The 19,545-nt window shown below is 37.0% G+C and overlaps 1 long non-coding RNA gene across 1 annotated transcript in view; it reads left to right on the plus strand.

Moving 5' to 3' along the window:
* Positions 1–18,619, plus strand: part of LOC141578641 (uncharacterized) — a 33,257-nt gene extending 14,638 nt beyond the window's left edge. The window contains exon 3 of the long non-coding RNA XR_012509202.1: positions 11,594–18,619. This is a non-coding gene — a long non-coding RNA (uncharacterized LOC141578641). The remainder of the gene's footprint in view (positions 1–11,593) is intronic.
* Positions 18,620–19,545: the final 926 nt, after the last annotated feature.

Here is a 19,545-nt window from a genome sequence, read left to right on the forward strand (position 1 = left end):
CAAGACTTTTAAGTTCAAAAGCACTGGTCCAAATGTAAGAGAAAAAAAGTTGACAGAATGTGTGCTTAGGTAGAGCCCACCTTCTTCTAACCCTTGCCCTGCTGTCTCCATGCCACTATATAAAGATCTTAAGTCTTGAGATGAGAGAGGAAAGAGAAGGAGATCAGACAAGAGAATCATAGGCCAACAGGACTGTAAGAGGCCTTTCACTGAAGCCCCCCATTAGTTAGCCCTAAAGGTGGATGCTGATAGAACCTACATAAAATTTGGGGGGGTGTAAAAACATACAGGTGGAGAAATACCTGAACTGAAAAGATCCACTAAGTAGTGAATAGAATTATATGAAAACTTTCAACATGTAGACACACCATACATGAAATTTAGAAAGAGAGAACCCTAAAACCACAAATCAGCAACAATTACCCTCAAAACAACCAGGATCAGAATGACAATAGCACCATCCTGGAGAGAGAGAAATGGAAGAGAGGCAACATTCTCTTTAAAGTGTGAAAGGAAACCACTTTTAACCTGGACTTTTTAACCTAGCCAATCAATCATTAAAGGGGAACTTGAAAAAAAGATACATTAAAATTATAAGAATTTAGAAAGATAATGCTCATAGACTCTTACTGAGATTACTCCTCAAGCATGTCCTTTGGCAAAAAAATAAAATAATTACCTAGTAGGACAAAGAAATATGTATTGACTGTAAATAATAACTATAATAATGTTTACAATGTGGCTAATAATAACTTTAGTTTTTAAAAATGTAAACTAGAACTAACTGGAGTTAAAGAGAGTTTGGAATGAAGTTAAAATGTTCTAGGATTTAATGCTGATTAAATTTAGACATTATTAGAAAATTTTAATATGAGTGCATACATTTTCAGAGTACTATTTGTATAAAACAAACATAATATTACGTTTATGGTGAAATATTAAAATTGAGCTCCCCCTCCGTTCAAATTTTAGCATATCAGGAAAACCCTTCCCAGTCTCGGCCCCCTTCTGTTACTCTAAGCTCCTGCACTGACACTCCATCCACTCAAATCTGTGCTCCACCAACACCATGTGCTGGTATTTCCTGGACTACACAGTACAAGGTCATGCTTCCACGCCTTTTCTCATGTCATTTCTACTTGTGCAATGCTCTTCTTCTCTTTCTTTGTTTGGCCATGTTTAATCATCTTTTAATTAATTCAATAAATGTTGAATGCTATTAAGTACAAGGATTTGTGTGTGTGTGTGTGTGTGTGTGTGTTGTGTGTGTATATGTGTGTGTGTTTGGGTGCAGTGGGGAGGAGAACAAGAAGTAAGAAAAGTTAAAGAGGATCAATCTGGTCCCCATCGCGTGGTTGCTTTCAATAACAACACAGCTTGGTTTGGTCCCCAACTTGCTCTTGGAAGCTTTTCTCCATTCTACTCTTTGACAGCTCAGATATTTCTCCTGTGCTCACATACCACATTCTTGCTCACATTTGAATTCTGTTTTCTACCTGTCTTCCTAATAAATCTTTTAACTACTTCAGGCCTGGGATCATGCCTGCCTCATCTCTATAACCTCACCCTCAGGAAGTTTTTGTGCTAATCTGACCAGCAACCTAAAAAAGAGTAGTTGCTTCCAAACCGGCCCCAATTTCTTCTTAGGTGTTTCAGAACAAGCTTGCTTACAGAACAAGCAAGCTGACTCCTATTTCCCTTTTTCCCAGACAAAATTTCACTTAACTTTTCTCATTGTTTTTTGTTTGTTTGTTTGAGAAGACATTAAATTCTTTCTCAGGGAGAAATATTTTATTTCCTTTCTTGGATGAATTCATGCTCTCCCCCTTTTGAATATCTTCCTGTCATCTATATGATGATTCTACTCAGCTCCCTAAAACCCTCCTCCGACTGGAAATATACAGTGATATAACTCTATAGATGAGTGATATGTTTCTGAAAAGAGGAGAGTTGTTAAAAATGCTTAAAGTGAGTTTTCTGATGGAAAATAAGATTATGAGCTCTTGACATGTATCCACAAATATTCAGTAAGCCCTCATCAATTCGTGACACACTTGTACAACTGCCTAATCAGATTGTCTGTGATAATGGACATATTCTAATCTATGCTATCAGTGTGGTAGCCACTAACCACAAATGGCCACTGAGTATTTGAAATATGGCTAGTGAGAATGAGAAGTTGAATTTTAAGTTTTATTTAATTTTTTTTTACAATTAAATTTAAATTGAAACAGCTGCATGGTTAGTGGTTACTATTCTGGACAAAAAAGACCAAGAAGATGGAAGTGGATTTCTTGTAGGAATCAGGTTGATATGAAACAAAGAGAATTTGTTCCTATTTGTAAGGAAGCTCAGAAACAGACTTTCTAAGTCCTGAGAACTTGAAGAAATTGTGAGGAGTTCGGCAGAAAGCTGTAGAACGTGGATGTGAGTCAGCTTATTTAGATCACCATGCTGACCCCCAGGTTACACTTCAGTAAAAAATCTTTATCATCTCTGCACGATGTGTTCTGACTCCAGATTCCGTGATGGAAGCTTGGATGGCAGTGATCCCTTTGCCTTCCTCTTCAAATGACCAATGAACTCCATTTTGAGTCAAATAGTAGAGCTTTTCACTGCTTTGTCATTTGAGGTCAAGCATTAATTGTCTCCAGTTTTGGCATGACAGCAACTCACCAGGTACCCATTTTAACTCATGAACAGTTTCATACTTTACTCTTAGTGACTTTTGGAGGTTTTTTTGAAAGGGTCGATTATTTTTTGACTGCTGAACATTTCAATGCTATTAGATTGGCATGAGAGAAGACCCTCAGCCAGGCAGGGGCAGCGGGGTGGGGAGCACCTAATGGAATGGTCAGTGTGAAAAGGGGATCAGAGAAAGGTGCTTTGGGAGAATGTGAAAAATAAAATCTGGTAGAGGGATTTGGAAAAAAAATCTGAAGTGACAGTATAATGAGATGATGTCTTGAAATGTTTTCCAATCCTAGATCCTAAGAAAACAGCATAAACCACTCATTATTTAAAAAAACAAACAAACAAAAAAAAAACGTGAAACGGTTTCCTTACTCTACTAGGGAGTAAAGTTTTACAGTCTTGGGCTTCGTCTTATCATATTTGATGGAGAGATTGACCATGAGTATTGCTGCAAGCAAGCTCTGTCGCATCCTGTGATACTGGAATAAACCCTATCAGTGGAGGAGAGGAAATGAGTCACTGAAGAGGTGTTCATTAACTTTTACAGCCAGTCTGGAGAAACTCTTGTCTTGAGAACAATGGATTTATGGCCACTCACTCAGCTCCAGTGTAGGGGACAGGTGGCATAGAGCAACCTCTCCTTCTCCACATTTGCTGGGCAATCTGTTATGTATATTTGTGAAAAAGCTCTGCCATTTAGAAAGCATTAGTTGATTTGCTCAATGGAAGTTAAGAACAGGGATGTGATGTCACCTCTAGCTGCATGTCTGTCACTGGGGTGGTGCTCATATATGTTTGCGGCACCAGACTCAATATATTGAAATGTCCAGGACAGTGCTTGACATACAGAAGATACACAATACATGTTAGCTTCCATTTTCTGTATTTCTTCTGAAGTTTCTCACTACTGTGATTGAGCCTACTATCTGAATAACTTATACACATTTAACAGATGCATATGCCGAGGAGTGAAAAGAACGTAATAATAATGGGCACTATAATTTTTTTTGAGGGGGTTGTCTTCAAAGACAGTACTTTGATAAACAAATTGGGGTGGAAAGTAAGACTCTAAGAACATTGATTAGCAGGATGGAAATGTAACACATATACAGGTATACCGCAGAGATATTGTAGGTTCAGTCCCAGACCATCACAATAAAGCAAATAACAACAATAAAGCAAGTCACGTGAATTTTTTGTTTCCCAGTGTATATTAAAGTTATGTTTATACTATACTGTAGTCTACTAAGTGCGTAATAGCATTGTGTCTAAAAAACAATGTGCACACCTTAATTAAAAATACTTTATTGCTAAAAAATGCTAACCATCATCCGAGTGTTCAGCGAGTCATAATCTTTTTGCTGGTTGAGGATTTTGTCTCAATACTGATGGCTATTGATTGATCAGAATAGTGGTTGCTGAAGGTTGGGGTCACTGTGGCAATTTCTTAAAATAAGAAAGAATGGAGTTTGCCACATTGATTGACTCTCTCACCAATCATTTCTCTGTAGCAGTCAGCGCTGTTTGATAGCATTTTACCCACAGTAAAATCTCTTTTGAAATTGGACCAATCATCTTAAACTCTGCCACAGTCTTATCAACTAAGTTTATGTAATATTCTGAAACTTTTGTTGTCTTTCAACAATCTTCGTAGCATCTTTCCCAGCAGTAGTTTCCATCTCAAGAAACCAATTTCTTTGTCCATCCTTAAGAAGGAACCCCTCATCCATTCAATTTTTGTCATAAAATTGCAGCAACTTAGTCACATCTTCGAGCTCCACTTCCAGTTCTAGTTCTCTTGCTATTTCCACCACATCTGCAATTCCTTCCTTCACTGAAGTCTTGAACCCCTCGAAGTCATCCATGAAGTTTGGAATCAACTTCTTTCAAACTTCTGTTAATGTTGATATTTTGACCTCTTCCCACAGACAAGGAATGTTCATCTGGAATGGTGAATCCTTTCCAGAAGGTTTTCAATTGACTTTGCCCAGACTCATCAGAGGAATCATTATCTGTGGCAGCAATAGCCTTATAAGATACATTTCTTGAGTAATAAGACTTGAATGTTGAAATTACTCTTTGATCCATGGGCTACAGAATGGATTTGTGTTAGCCAGTGTGAATACATCGTTTATCTCATTGTGCATCTCCTTGGATGACCACGTGTATTGTCAATGAACAGTAATATTTTGAAAGGAATCTTTTTTCTGAGCAGTAGTTCTCAACAGTTGTCTCAAAATATTCAGCAAACCATGTTGTAAACCAGATGTGCTGTCATCCAGGCTTTGTTATTTCACTTATAGAGGAGAGGCAGGGTAGATTTAATATGATTCTTAAGGGCCCTAAGATTTTTGGAATGATAAATGAGCATTAGCTTCAATTTAAAATCATCAGCTGCATTAGCCCTTAACAAGAGAGTCAGTCCGTCCTTTGAAGATTTTAAGGCAGGCATTAACTTCTCCTCTCTAGCTATGAAAGTTCTAGGTGGCATCGTTCTCCAATATAAGGCTATTTTGTCTACTTTGTAAATCTCTTGTTCAGTGGAGACACCTTTAATAGTGATCTGAGCTAGATTTTCTGGATAACTTGCTGCAGCTTCTATGTCAGCACCTGCTGCTTCACTTCGTACTTTTACATTATACAAATAGTTTCTTCCCTTACACCTCATGAACCCACATCTGCTGGCTTCAAACTTTTCTTCTGCAGCTTCCTCACCTCTCTCAGCCTTTGTAGAATCAAAGAGAGTTAGGGTCTCGCTCTGGATTAGGCTTTGGCTTAAGGGAATGTCTGCACAGTGCTTGGTATATAGCCAGACCTTAACAAATACCAGATTTTTAGAAAATGAGCACCTTCTAAAGTGTATTCTGGGTGAGAAGGTGGTGTTCTAATGAACAAGGTCAGTCCTTAGTGTGTTTGCAATGAATGTGGATGGCAGTTTCCCTCTTTGTGGGATATCTAAACAATTGAAATACTTCACCATCACAAAAAATGTCAAACATAAAACAAAGTGAGACTTTGACAAAGGTGGTATACTTCTACCCGCATGCTCATCACTTAAATTCTATCCTTAACATTTTTCTACTCTTGATTTATCATATATCTATACATTTATCAATTACATGTCTCCTAACTTACCCATCAGCCCATGTTGGGGTTTCTGGGGGGCAATGATTCATTTCAAAGTAGTTTGCAGACATCAGTACGCTTCCTCTAAATACTTCAACATACGTGTGGCTTACCAAAGTTTAATATTTATTAACTTCTTAAAAAATTTCTGAGGTAAAATTCACATGCAATGAAATGCACAAATCTCTAGTAGACTTTTGTTGAGTTTCGACAAGTGCATATAAATGTGTAAATCAAATCCCTGTGAAGATATAGAACTTTTCCATCACCCCAGAAAGTTCCCCAGGTCCCTTACCAATCAGTTCCTACCCCATCCATAGGCAAGTACTGTTCTGAATTTTTTCCATCAAAGATTAATTTTAAATTCCAGAATTTCTATCAATGGAGTTAAAGAGTATATATTCTTCTGTGCATGGATTCTTTCATTTGATAAAACATTTTTGAGATTCAGCCATGCTGTTTTGCATATCAGTGATTTATTCCTTTTTATTGTTCCCTTTTAGTATTGTATAGAAGGAACATGTCATATCTGTCAATATTCTATTGATAGATATCTGAATGTTTTCAGTGTTTGTTATAGTAATAAAGCTGCTAAGAACAGTCTCACTTAAGTCATTTTGTGAGAGTATGTTTTAATTTTCTTGGATAAATACCTAAGAATTACTGAGTTATAGAACAGGTAATTGTTTAGTTTTACAAGAATCTGCTAAACTTCTTCCAAAAGAGGCTAAATCATTTTACGTTCCCACCAATAATGTATGAGAAGGGAGAAAGCTTTTGCTACTTCTACGTGCGCACATTTTTCTATCTGAAGACATGGCTGATGACTTCAGAAGCACGAGTATGGGACACAAGCTTACTTTCACCACCACCATCTTCCTGGACTTCAAGGAGTAGGCAATTGTGTGAGGTATCCTAGGACCAGGATGCCAGGCTATACAGGGTACCCCAGTGATCAGGGCATAAGAGGCCCTGGGATCACTGGAAGGGAAATGTCTCATTATACCTGTACCTGGGCAGGTAAATAAATTTTTTGTTTCTTCTTGGTAATCTTTGAAGATAAAGATAGTCAAACAAAATAATATAATATCGGGGGAAATTCAGGTCTTGGGAAGATTTGAAAGAGAGGAATGCTGGGTTAATGCCAAGCAGCAGCCAGTGGGCATCAAATTTATGTCTCCAGGTCAAGGTGTAGAGTCAAACAAGGAATCTTTTTGGAAAAGGCTATAAGTTGTTTTTCCAGAGAAAAACATAGGTTCTTTGTTGATTTTTATCTCTAATTAGCCCATATGCTTAGCTGAGAAAATTTCTTCAAACCTCTTTGAATGATGTCCTCTGTTCAATAATTCCCCAAACATTTTTTTTAGATAAGAATTTTATGGCCATACTTCATGGGGTTCGGCTTTCAAATGAATAAATCTATGGTTTTATTGCAATGTCTTGCCCTTGCCTTCTTTTTAGATGACAGAATTTATAATATGCACCTTTGCAGTCTGTCTCCTCCCTTTATGCACACATCAAAAGAACAAACATTTGACCATGGCACAGATGGTCATAAAGTTGGTTCAATGTTTATAAGTACAGCAGCCTGCAAGCCTCTTATCTGAAATAGCCCTAGGAAGGCCTGGATGCGCTAGACAGAAGGCGTTCAACTGGCTACTTCAGGATATATGCTTCCAGAAGCACGGTGGTTCAAAAGGAACCAGAATTGATAATGTTAGAACCAGAGAACTTACAGGTCATTTTTACCTCCTTCTCGTTTTACAAGGGAGATAGTGGAACCAAAGAAGAGATAGGCGTGACTTCCGCACTCATAGTTATTGGAAATTGTTACAGTTCAGTTTTGTTTCTGATGAAGGAGAAATACTCTCTAGCCAGATCAAATTCAAGTAGGTTTATTGAAAAAAGAAAAAAAAAAAGTAATAGATTCTATATATGTTAAAATGATAAAAATTTATAATGAACAACTTTATGCCCATGAATGCAATAACTTAGATAAAATGGGCAAAATCTCTTGAAAAATACAATTCACCAAAACTGACCAGAAAAAATAGATAACAATAATTTCCCTCTATATGTGAAATAAATTGCATTCATTATAATTAAAGAAAAAACCTAAAACAATGCAAAATACAAATCCAGATGATTTCCTATCAAATTCTTTCACTTATTTAAGGAAGAAATGATACAAATATCATATAAATTATTTCAGAGAATAGAAGAGGAAGAAATTTCCCAACTCATTTTGAGGCAAGTATAACCCTAATGCCAAAAGCTGACAAAGATTTTATAAGAGATTATACTGTATAGCACAGGGAAATATATACAAGATATTATGGTAGCTCACAGAGAAAGGAATGTGACAATGAATATATATATATGTTCATGTATAATTGAAAAATTGTGCTCTACACTGGAATTTGACACAACATTGTGAAATGATTATAAATCAATAAAAAAAAGTTAAAAAAATAAAATAAAAGAGAGATTCAAATAGCAAAAAAAGAAAAGATATTATTAGAAAAAAATTATACTCAAAGTTCTCATAAACATAGATGCAAGAAATTCTTTACAAATAGTAGCAAATCAAATCCAGACATATTTAAAAGATATAATACATCCTGACCAGGTCTGGATTATCCATAAATGCAAAGTTTGTCCAACATTTGAAAAACAATTAATATAATGCACTCTATTAATAGAATGAAGAGAAAATTACACAAATCATTTCAACAGATGCAGAAAAAGTATTCAACAAAACCGAAACTCATTCATACTTTAAAAAGTAAACAAACTCTTGGCAAACTAGGAATAAGATGAACTTTCTTTAATCTGACAAATTGCATCTATGAAGAACGTACAGCTAATACTAATTAATTATAGAATTCTGAATGCTTTCCACTGAATATAGGAACAAGGTAAGGATGTCTGCTCTCATCACATCTATTCAATATTATTCTGGAGATTTTTGCCAATTTAATAAGGAAAGAAACAGAAATAAAAAAGAAATAATGTGTGGAAATGAAGAAATAAAATTGTCTCTGCAGAAAATATATATGTAGAATATCCTAAGAAATCTTAAAATTACTAGTATTAATTTTAGAGTTTATCAAGGTAAGGGGATTCAAAGTCAATGTACAAAAAATAAAAATTCTCCACAAATGAAGAGATGTAACATGTCGAAAAACTGGAAGGCTTTAATGTTATCAAATACACCATTTTTTTCTTTACATCTCTTGAGTTACCAGTGTTAGTTGAAAAATTTGTCCTCAAGTCAATATTATACATATATTTTCTTACATTTTCTTCAAAGTTTAAAATGTTTAAACTAAAAGTTTATATTTAAGGTATAAATCCATTTAGAAATTACTTTTTTGCGTATAAAGAGGCAGAGGTCCAACATTATTTCCCTCCAGATGAACAGCCACCTAATTGTGCCAGCACTGACTCTTTTTTAAAAATCATTTTCCTACTTATTTGAGATATCATTATCATATATCAATTTTTATGGGCTGTGATCTACTTCTGAGCTGTCTATACATTTCCACTTGTCTATCTATATGCTAATACCATACTATTGTTCCTTTTTTAACCTGAAACATAGCTCACGTACAATATTATGTCAGTTTCAGGGGCACTGTACAACGACTTGACATTTGCATACATTATGAAAGGTCATCATGATAAGTCTAGTAACCATCTGTCCCATACACAATTATTAAAATATGACCAACCATATTTCTTATGCTGTATATTGCATCCTCGTGACTTATTTACTATATAACTGGAGGTTTGTACCTCTTAATCCCTTTCACCTATTTTGTCCACCCCTTATCCCATCTCCCTTCTGGCAACCACCCATTTGTTCTCTGTTTCTATAGGTATGTGTCTGTTTTATTTTGTTTTGTTTATTTACTAAAAATCTTAGCATTTATTCACCAAGGCATACAGGACATCAACTTATTTCAAGTAACACTACAAATAATACATTTTCCAAGTCCTGAATCTAAGTCTTAGAATTGTTCTAATCTCTCCATCTATTCTTGGTTCTCTAGGCATATCCAAGAATTGTGCTAACTATTCAGGGAGGCTGGGTGTCTTCGTGTTTGTTTTGTTTTTTAGATTCCACATATAAGTGAGATCATGTGGTATTTGTCTTTGTCTGTCTTATTTCATTTAGCATAATACCCTCAATATATCCATCCATGTTGTCGCAAATGGCGAGAGTAATATTCATATATTCATATACATATATACCATGTCTTCTTTATCCATTCATCTATTGATGGGCACAGGTTTCTTCCATATCTGGGTACTGTAAATAATGCTGCAATGAACATTGGAGTGCATGTATCTTTTCAAATTAGTGTTTTTGTCTTCTTTGGGTATATACCCAGAATTTAATTTCTGAATTATCAGGCAGTTTAATTTTTAATTTTTTTGAGTAACTTCTATACTGTTTTCCAAAATAGCTGAACCAATTTACAATTCCACCAACAGTTCATAAGGATTCCCTTTTCGCCACATCATCACAAACATTTGTTATTTGTTGTCTTTTTGATGGAGCCATTCTGACAGGTTTGAGGTGATATCTCATTGAGGTTTTGATGTGCATTTCCCTGATGATTAGGGATGTTGAGCATCTTCTCATGTGTCCATTGGCTATCGTATGTCTTCTTCAGAAAAACGTCTACTTGGGTCCTCTGCCTGTTTTTCAATTGCATTGTTTGTTTGTTTTTGATATTGATTTGTATGAGTTCTTTGCATATGTTGAATATTAATCCCTTATCAGATCTGTCATTTGCAAATATCTTCTCCAATTTAATAGGCTGCCTTTTCATTTTGTTGATAGTTTCCTTCACTGTGCAAAAGCTTTTTAGTTTGAAGTAGTCCCATTTATTTATTTTTGCTTTTGTTTCCCTTGCCTGAGGAGATAGAGCAAAAAAAAAAAAAAAAAAACTACTAAAACTTATGTCAAAGATCATACTACCTATATTTTCCCCTGGGAATTTTATGGTTTCAGGTCTTATATTTAAGTCTTTAATCCACTTTGAGTGTACTTTTGCATGCGGTGTGAGAAAGTAGTCCAGTTTGATTCTTTAGCATGTAGCTTTCCAGTTTTCCTAACACAATTCACCATACTATTGCTCTTAATCACCTTCATGACATATAATTTAAGCATTAAAAAATGCACCTTTTAAGTGTACGAAGATTTAACGCATTTTGACAAATGTATACACTGGTGTAACCACCACCTCAGTCAAAACCTGGACATTTCCATCATCCACAAAGTTCCTTTATGCCTGTTGGCAGACAATTCTTCACCCAAGCAAATACTGATTTCATTTCTGTCACTACAGATTAGCTTTGCCTGTTCTAACATTCATACAAATGGACTCACATGCTATACACTTTGCTATCTGGCTTCTTTTGCTCAGTTTAACAGGTTTAAAAATTCTTCCATGTTATTGCTGGTATCAGTAGTTTGTTCCTTTGATTGCTGAGTGATGCCCCATTGTACAACTATACAACAATTTGTTTTAATATTCACTTGTTAATGGATATTTTGATTGTTTCCATTTGGGTCTTACTGTGAGCAAAGAAGCTCTGAACATTTGTGTACATGTCTTTTTGTAGAATTCTGTTTTTATATTTTCTTGAGTCGTATTGATGGGTCACATGATAAGCATGTGCCCATCTTTATTAGCAGTGACCAAACTTTTTTCCAAAGTGATTGTAACGTTTTACACTTTCATCAACAATGCACGGAGAGATGGAGAAGATGGCGGAGTAGAAGGACGCTCGCAGGTCACCCTCTTCCACAAATACACCAAGACCCACATCTACAGACCCACTCAGCCAACCAGAGCACCTGTGGAACTGCGACAGAACATCGCCCTCTTCAAAAGGTAAAGACGCCAAAAATCTGGTAGGAGAAAAGGAAAAAAGAAAGAACAAAAGGCAAAGCAGCGCGGGACGGGTCCCGCGGGGAGGGAGCGGCAAAGGAGGACTGGCGCTCGCTCGCTGGGTCTCCCCTCTCCAACTGAGAGGCCAGCGGGACGGAGGGGGAGCCTCCAAGGCTCGGATCTGTACAGAGCAGCCCTTGACTAACAGAACTAAGTTAAACGGGCACAGAGCGTCCCCCCGACACCCAGCCTGAGACGCGGGCCGGCAGCGGCGGGCAGGGCCAGGCTGCACAAGCCGGGCGGAGGACGGAAGTGGCTGCACGGAGGCAGCCCCGGGGGAACGCAAGGGGCTGCGCGCCGTGGCTGTGGGTGCACAGGGCAGAACAACCTGGGCCCTCCATAAAACAGCAAGGTTGATGTGCTCTCGGGGGAAGGGTGCACACCCCCATCTCTGAAAACCCGCAGAAAGTTTTCGGGGGAAGAGAGGCGGGGCTCAGGCACAGCCGCCATATCCTCCGCGCTGAGCACTCAGGCGGGAGCGGGGGCGAAACCTGCATCCTCAAAGGCCAGACTGAGACTGGCCTGCAGCCTGGGGCAGATAGGATCCTTCCATCCTGGTCCCCTCAGAGAACTTGCTCCACAAAGACAAACAAGGAGCTGGGTTTTGGCTCGGAGCAGGGACAGGGCTGTCCCTCGGTCTTCCCCGAGCCCACCTGCGGAGCGCCGACCAGGGCGGAGCGCGCAGCCGCACAGAGAGCGGAACTACCAGCGGTGCAGGTAGAGGGAGAGCGGCCCCCCGCCTTTCGGGCAGGAACACAGCCCCTGACCGAGGTGCTGGGAGGGGGCACGACCCGCCCTCCTACCTGGCCAGTCTGCAACATCTGACTGCAGCATCCCGAGGGCAGCGACCCGCCCGCCCACAGCAGAGAGCTGCACCTGACCCAGTGTTAGGAGGAGGCGCGATCGGCTTGCCGACAGGTGCTGGGAGCAGCACAGAAGAGGGCGCCAACGGAGGGCCTCTGAAAACAGCAAGCTGAGCTTCCAAAACAGGATGAAGACAGAAAGACTTCACAGTAAAAGCACACAGACTCCAGGAGAACACCGACCCCCCCCCCTTTTTTTTTTAATCTGTTTTTACCTGTTCTATTTTCTATTACTCTCTTAATTTTTACTTCTTAATTCATTTCTATTTCTCTTGGGTTTTGATGTCCTGCTATTGATTAGACACAGGTTTCAAATACATCTATTCATCTCCCCCCCCCCTTTTTTGTAAAGGTTTCAAAAGGACGTCTCAACCCGATTAACACTCTGCTTCAACTCACTCTTCTATTATTCATTATACACTGTTTTCAAACCCTCTTTCTCCCTTCTTTTAAAATTCTTTCTCTCTCTCTCTTATTTTTTTTTCTTTTTTTCCTAAGTTCTATTCCTAAATAGGCATCAGATAGATAAAATCCTTAAGGACCAAAATAAACAACTGATACTCCATAAACCACAGTGCCAAAGAGGTATGAGCAAGATGAAGAAGCAGAAAAACCTTTCCCAATTAAAAGAACAAGAGAAATCCCCTGAAAGAAAGATCAACGAAATAGACATTGATAGCCTACTAGATCAAGATTTCAAAAAAGGAGTGATCGAATTGCTGAAGGAATTAAAAGAGATAGTGTTTAGAGATATAAAATATGTCAAAAATGAAATTGAAGCTATAAAGAAGAGCCAAGTAGAATGGGTAAACTCATTGACAGAGATGAGGAATGATCTAATAGCTGTGCAAAGCCGACTAGATAATGCAGAGGAACTAATTAGTGATCTAGAAGACAGGGCAATAGAAAGCACCCATTCAGAAGAACTACAAGAGAAGCAAATAAAAAATAATGAAAATAGCATAAGGGACCTATGGGATAATATAAAGCGTCCCAATCTTCGCATAATAGGGGTCCCAGAAGGAGAAGAAAGATCAAAGGGGATTGAAAAGGTTTTTGAAGAAATCATGACTGAAAACTTCCCAAACTTAAAGAAGGAATCAGATATCCAAGTACAGGAAGCTCAGAGGGTCCCAAACAGGAAGAACCCAAATAGACCCACACCAAGACATATCATAATCAAGATGGCCAGAGTTAAGGATAAAGAAATGATTCTAAAGGCAGCAAGAGAAAAGCAAAGAGTAAGTTACAAGGGAACCCCCATAAGGCTCTCAGCTGATTTCTCTACACAAACACTACAGGCCAGAAGGGAGTGGCAAGATATATTCAAAGCCCTGAATGAAAAAAAGATGCAGCCTAGGATCCTTTATCCAGCAAGGCTATCCTTGAGGATAGAAGGAGAAATAAAGAGTTTCACAGACAAAAAAAAGCTGCAGGAGTTTAGCAACACTAAACCCATGCTAAAAGAAATATTGAAAGGGCTATTCTAAATAGAAAAGCAGCAGGATGCTACAGAAATGAGAAACACACAACTGGAAAGGTGATAACTCATGAATTACAAATAAAGTAAACATGAAATTCTAAAAGAAGACATACAAGTCACTGAGAGTGGGAGAGGGAGGCAGGGAAATATAGAATATTTTTTTCTTTCTTTTTTAAATTTTTTTAACAGTAGGATGGGTTTGAGATCATGTTACTATCAGTTTAATAAAAACAGTTATAGTAATGGGTTGATAGATTTACAAAAAAGGGTAACCACAAGCCAAAAATTTACAAAGGAGTCACAAAACTTAAATAAAATCCATGATAATACAAAGGAAAATTACCAAACCACAAAAGGAAGAAGAAAGGAACAAAGAGGATATACCAATTCAACTGCAAAGATAAGTTCAAAATGGCAATAAACACACATCTATCATTAATTACTGTAAATGTTAATGGACTAAATGCTCCAGTCAAAAGACACAGAGTGGCAGACTGGATAATAAAGCAAGAACCTTCAATATGCTACATACAAGAGACCCACTTTAGGGAGAAGGACACATATAGATTGAGAGTGAAAGGATGGAAAAGGATATTCCATGCAAATGGAAAAGCCAAAAAAGCAGGTGTTGCAGTACTGATTTCAGACAAAATAGACTTTAAAACAAAGGCCATAAAGAAAGATAAAGAAGGACATTTTATAATGATTAAAGGAGTGATACAAGATGAGGATATTACACTCGTTAATATATATGCACCCAATATAGGAGCACCTAAGTACATACAAGAATTACTAACAGAGATAAAGGGGGATATTGATGGGAATACAATCATAGTTGGAGATTTTAACACTGCATTAACATCACTAGACAGATCTTCCAGACAGAAAATAAACAAGGCAACAGAGAAATTAAATACTACAATAGAAAAACTAGATTTGGTGGATATTTTCAGAGCATTACACCCCCAAAAAATAGGATATACATTCTTTTCAAGTGCACATGGAACATTTTCCAGGATAGATCATGTACTTGGGCACAAAAGAAACCTCAACAATTTTAAGAAGATAGAAATTATCTCAAGTATCTTTACTGACCACAATGCCATGAAACTGGAAATCAACAACAGAGAAACAAAGGAGAAAAAAAGGAAAGCATGGAGATTAAACAATATGTTATTGAAAAAACAATGGATCAATGAGGAAATCAAAGCTGAAATTAAAAAATACCTTGAGACAAATGATAATGAAAGCACAACCACTCAAAACCTATGGGACACAGCAAAGGCAGTGCTAAGAGGGAAGTTTATAGCGATACAGGCCTTCCTCAAAAAAGAAGAACAATCTCAAAGAAACAATTTAACCCACCACCTGAATGAATTAGAAAAAGAAGAACAAAAAGCCCCAAAAAGCAGCAGAAGGAAGGAAATAATAAAGATCAGAGAGGAATTAAATACAATAGAGATTAACAAGACCATAGAAAAAAATCAACCAAACCAAAAGCTGGTTTTTTGAAAAAGTAAATAAAATCAACAAACCTCTGGCCAAACTCACAAAGAAGAAAAAAGAGAGAGCACAAATTAGCAAAATAAGAAAGGAAAATGGAGAAATTACAACAAACAAAATAGAAATACAGAATATCATACGAGAATATTATGAAAAACTATATGGAACCAAACTGGATAACCTAGAGGAGATGGACAAGTTTCTGGAAACATACTGTCCACCAAAACTGAATCAAGAAGAATCTGAACACTTGAGCAATCCGATCACTAGAAAGGAAATAGAAATAGCAATTAAAAACCTCCCTACAAATAAAAGTCCAGGACCGGATGGCTTCACCAGGGAATTCTACCAAACATATAAAGAAGAACTCATACCAGTCCTTCTCAAACTCTTCCAGATGATTGAAAAGGAGGGAATACTCCCAAACTCATTCTATGAAGCCACCATCACCCTGATACCAAAACCAGGCAAAGACACTACAAAAAAAGAGAATTATAGGCCAATATCACTGATGAATATAGACGCTAAAATCCTCACCAAAATTTTAGCAAATAGAATCCAACAACACATAAAAAAGATTATACATCATGACCAAGTGGGGTTCATCCCAGGGACACAAGGCTGGTTCAACATACACAAATCAATCAGTGTAATACATCACATCAACAAGAGAAAGGACAAAAACCACATGATCATCTCAATAGATGCAGAAAAAGCATTTGATAAAATTCAACACCCATTTATGATAAAAACTCTTGCCAAAGTGGGTATAGAGGGAACATATCTCAACATAATAAAAACTATATATGACAAACCTACAGCCAGCATAGTACTCAATGGTGAAAAACTCAAAAGCTTCCCACTAAAATCTGGGACAAGACAAGGATGCCCATTATCACCACTCCTATTCAAAATAGTCCTGGAAGTCCTAGCCACAGCAGTCAGGCAAGAGAAAGAAATAAAAGGGATCCAAATTGGAAAAGAAGAGGTAAAAGTGTCATTATATGCTGATGACATGTTACTATATATAAAAAACCCTAAAAGGTCCACACAAAAGCTACTAGAGCTGATTGAGGAATTCAGCATGGTAGCAGGTTACAAAATTAACTTTCAAAAATCAGTTGCATTTCTTTACACTAACGATAAATCAACAGAAGAAGAAAGTAAAGAAACAATCCCCTTTAAAATAGCACCCAAAGTAATAAAATATCTGGGAATAAATCTAACCAAGGAGGTGAAAGAATTATACACAGAAAACTATAAACCATTGATGAAGGAAATTAAAGAAGACTTTAAAAAATGGAAAGATATTCCATGCTCTTGGATTGGAAGAATCAATATTGTTAAAATGGTCACACTGCCCAAGGCAATCTACAGATTTAATGCAATCCCTATCCAATTACCCAGGACATATTTCACAGAACTAGAAAAAATCATAATAAAATTTATATGGAACCATCAAAGACCTAGAATTGCCAAAGCATTACTGAAGAGAAAGAAAGAGGCTGGAGGAATAACTCTCCCAGACTTCAGACAATACTATAGAGCTACAGTCATCAAGACAGCATGGTATTGGTACCAAAACAGACATATAGACCAATGGAACAGAATAGAGAGCCCAGAAATGAACCCACAAACTTTTGGTCAACTCATCTTTGACAAAGGAGGCAAGAATATACATTGGAATAAAGACAGTCTCTTCAGCAAATGGTGTTGGGAAAACTGGACAGCAGCATGTAAAACAATGAAGCTAGAACACTCCCTTACACCATATACAAAAATCAACTCAAAATGGATTAAAGACTTAAACATAAGACAAGATACAATAAACCTCCTAGAGGAAAACATAGGCAAAACATTATCTGACATACATTTCAAAAATTTTCTCCTAGAAGAAATAAAAGCAAGAATAAACAAATGGGACCTAATGAAACTTACAAGCTTCTGCACAGCAAAGGAAACCAGAAATAAAACAAGAAGAAAACCTACGGAATGGGAGAAAATTTTTGCAAGTGAAACCGACAAAGGGTTGATCTCCAGAATATATAAGCAGCTCATACGACTCAGTAAGAAAAAAATAAACAACCCAATCCAAAAATGGGCAGAAGACCTAAACAAGCAATTCTCCAAGGAAGACATACAAATGATCAAAAAGCACATGAAAAAATGCTCAATATCACTAATTATCAGAGAAATGCAAATCAAAACTACAATGAGGTATCACCTCACACCAGTCAGAATGGCCGTCATTCAAAAATCCACAAATGACAAATGCTGGAGAGGCTGTGGAGAAAGGGGAACCCTCCTACACTGCTGGTGGGAATGCAGTTTGGTGCAGCCACTATGGAAAACAGTGTGGAGATTCCTCAAAAGACTAGGCATAGACTTAACCATATGACCCAGGAATCTCACTCCTGGGCTTGTATCCAGAAGGAAATCTACTTCAGGATGACACCTGCACCCCAATGTTCATAGCAGCACTATTTACAATAGCCAAAACATGGAAACAGCCTAAATGTCCATCAACAGGTGACTGGATAAAGAAGAGGTGGTATATTTATACAATGGAATACTACTCAGCCATAAAAACCGACAACGTAATGCCATTTGCAGCAACATGGATGCTCCTGGAGAATGTCATTCTAAGTGAAGTAAGCCAGAAAGAGAAAGAAAAATACCATATGAGATCACTCATATGTGGAATCTAAAAAACAAAAACAAAAACAAATAAACAAACAAAAACAAAGCATAAATAAAGGACAGAAATAGACTCACAGACAGAGAATACAGACTTGTGGTTACCAGGGGGGTGGAGGGTGGGAAGGGATAGACTGGGATTTCAAAATTGTAGAATAGACTACACTGTATAGCACAGGGAAATATACACAAAATGTTATGATAACTCACAGAGAAAAAAATGTGACAATGAGTGTGTATATGTCCATGAATAATTGAAAAATGGTGCTGAACACTGGAATTTGACACAACATTGTAAAATGATTATAAATCAATAAAAAATGTTTAAAAAAAATGCACAGAGCTCCAGTTGTTCTACATACTCCCCTCTCAACACTTGATGTTATCAATAGTTTTAATTTTAGCCATTCTAGTTGATGTGAAGGGATGTCTTATTGTGGTTTTCATTTTCCTGATGGCTAATGGCTTTCAGCATCTTTCCTTGTGCTCATTATTTTTATATATCTTCTTTTGTGTATACCTGTTGACATATCTGACCCATCTTTGAGTTGTCTTAATTTTACTTAGTTGTTAGAAGATTTTATGTGATTATGATACAAGTTATTTTTTCAGAGATATATAGTGCATATTATCTATGGCTTAAGTTTTTGTTTTCTTGATGGAATCTTTCAAATATCATGAGTTTTAAATTCTGATGATGTCCACTTTGTAATTTTTTTTTTACCTTAGTGGTATGCCTATTTTGTTTCTAATATAAGAAATCATTGCTTAATTCAAAGTGACACAGATTTTCTCCTTACTTTTCTTCTAGACGTTTATAGTTTTAGCTTTTATATTTAATTAAGAAAAGAGAAGGTCATATAAAAATAGATATATCCTCAGAGATACCTGAGAAACAATTACACTAATCCCACAAGAACGGACTGCTATGAAAAAAAGCACTCAGATATCAAACATTAAAATAGCCCAAACTTAAAGTTCAGCAGAAACACAGGATAGTCATAGCACTAAAAGTCAAAACATTTATTGAGGCTTGCTATGTTCTGTTCTCAGTGCCTGATGTGTATTAATTCATTTATGCTTCACAACAAACTTTTGAGAAAGGTGCTATTATTATCTTTATTTCACAGGTGACAAAATGATGCATGGAAAGTTTAACTAACTTCCCAATATCAACTATCAACTAGCAAGAACTGAATGGCAAAGTGGCCAT

The sequence above is a fragment of the Camelus bactrianus genome, chromosome 9, assembly GCF_048773025.1.
Source record: "Camelus bactrianus isolate YW-2024 breed Bactrian camel chromosome 9, ASM4877302v1, whole genome shotgun sequence".
Taxonomy (NCBI): Eukaryota; Metazoa; Chordata; class Mammalia; order Artiodactyla; family Camelidae; genus Camelus; species Camelus bactrianus.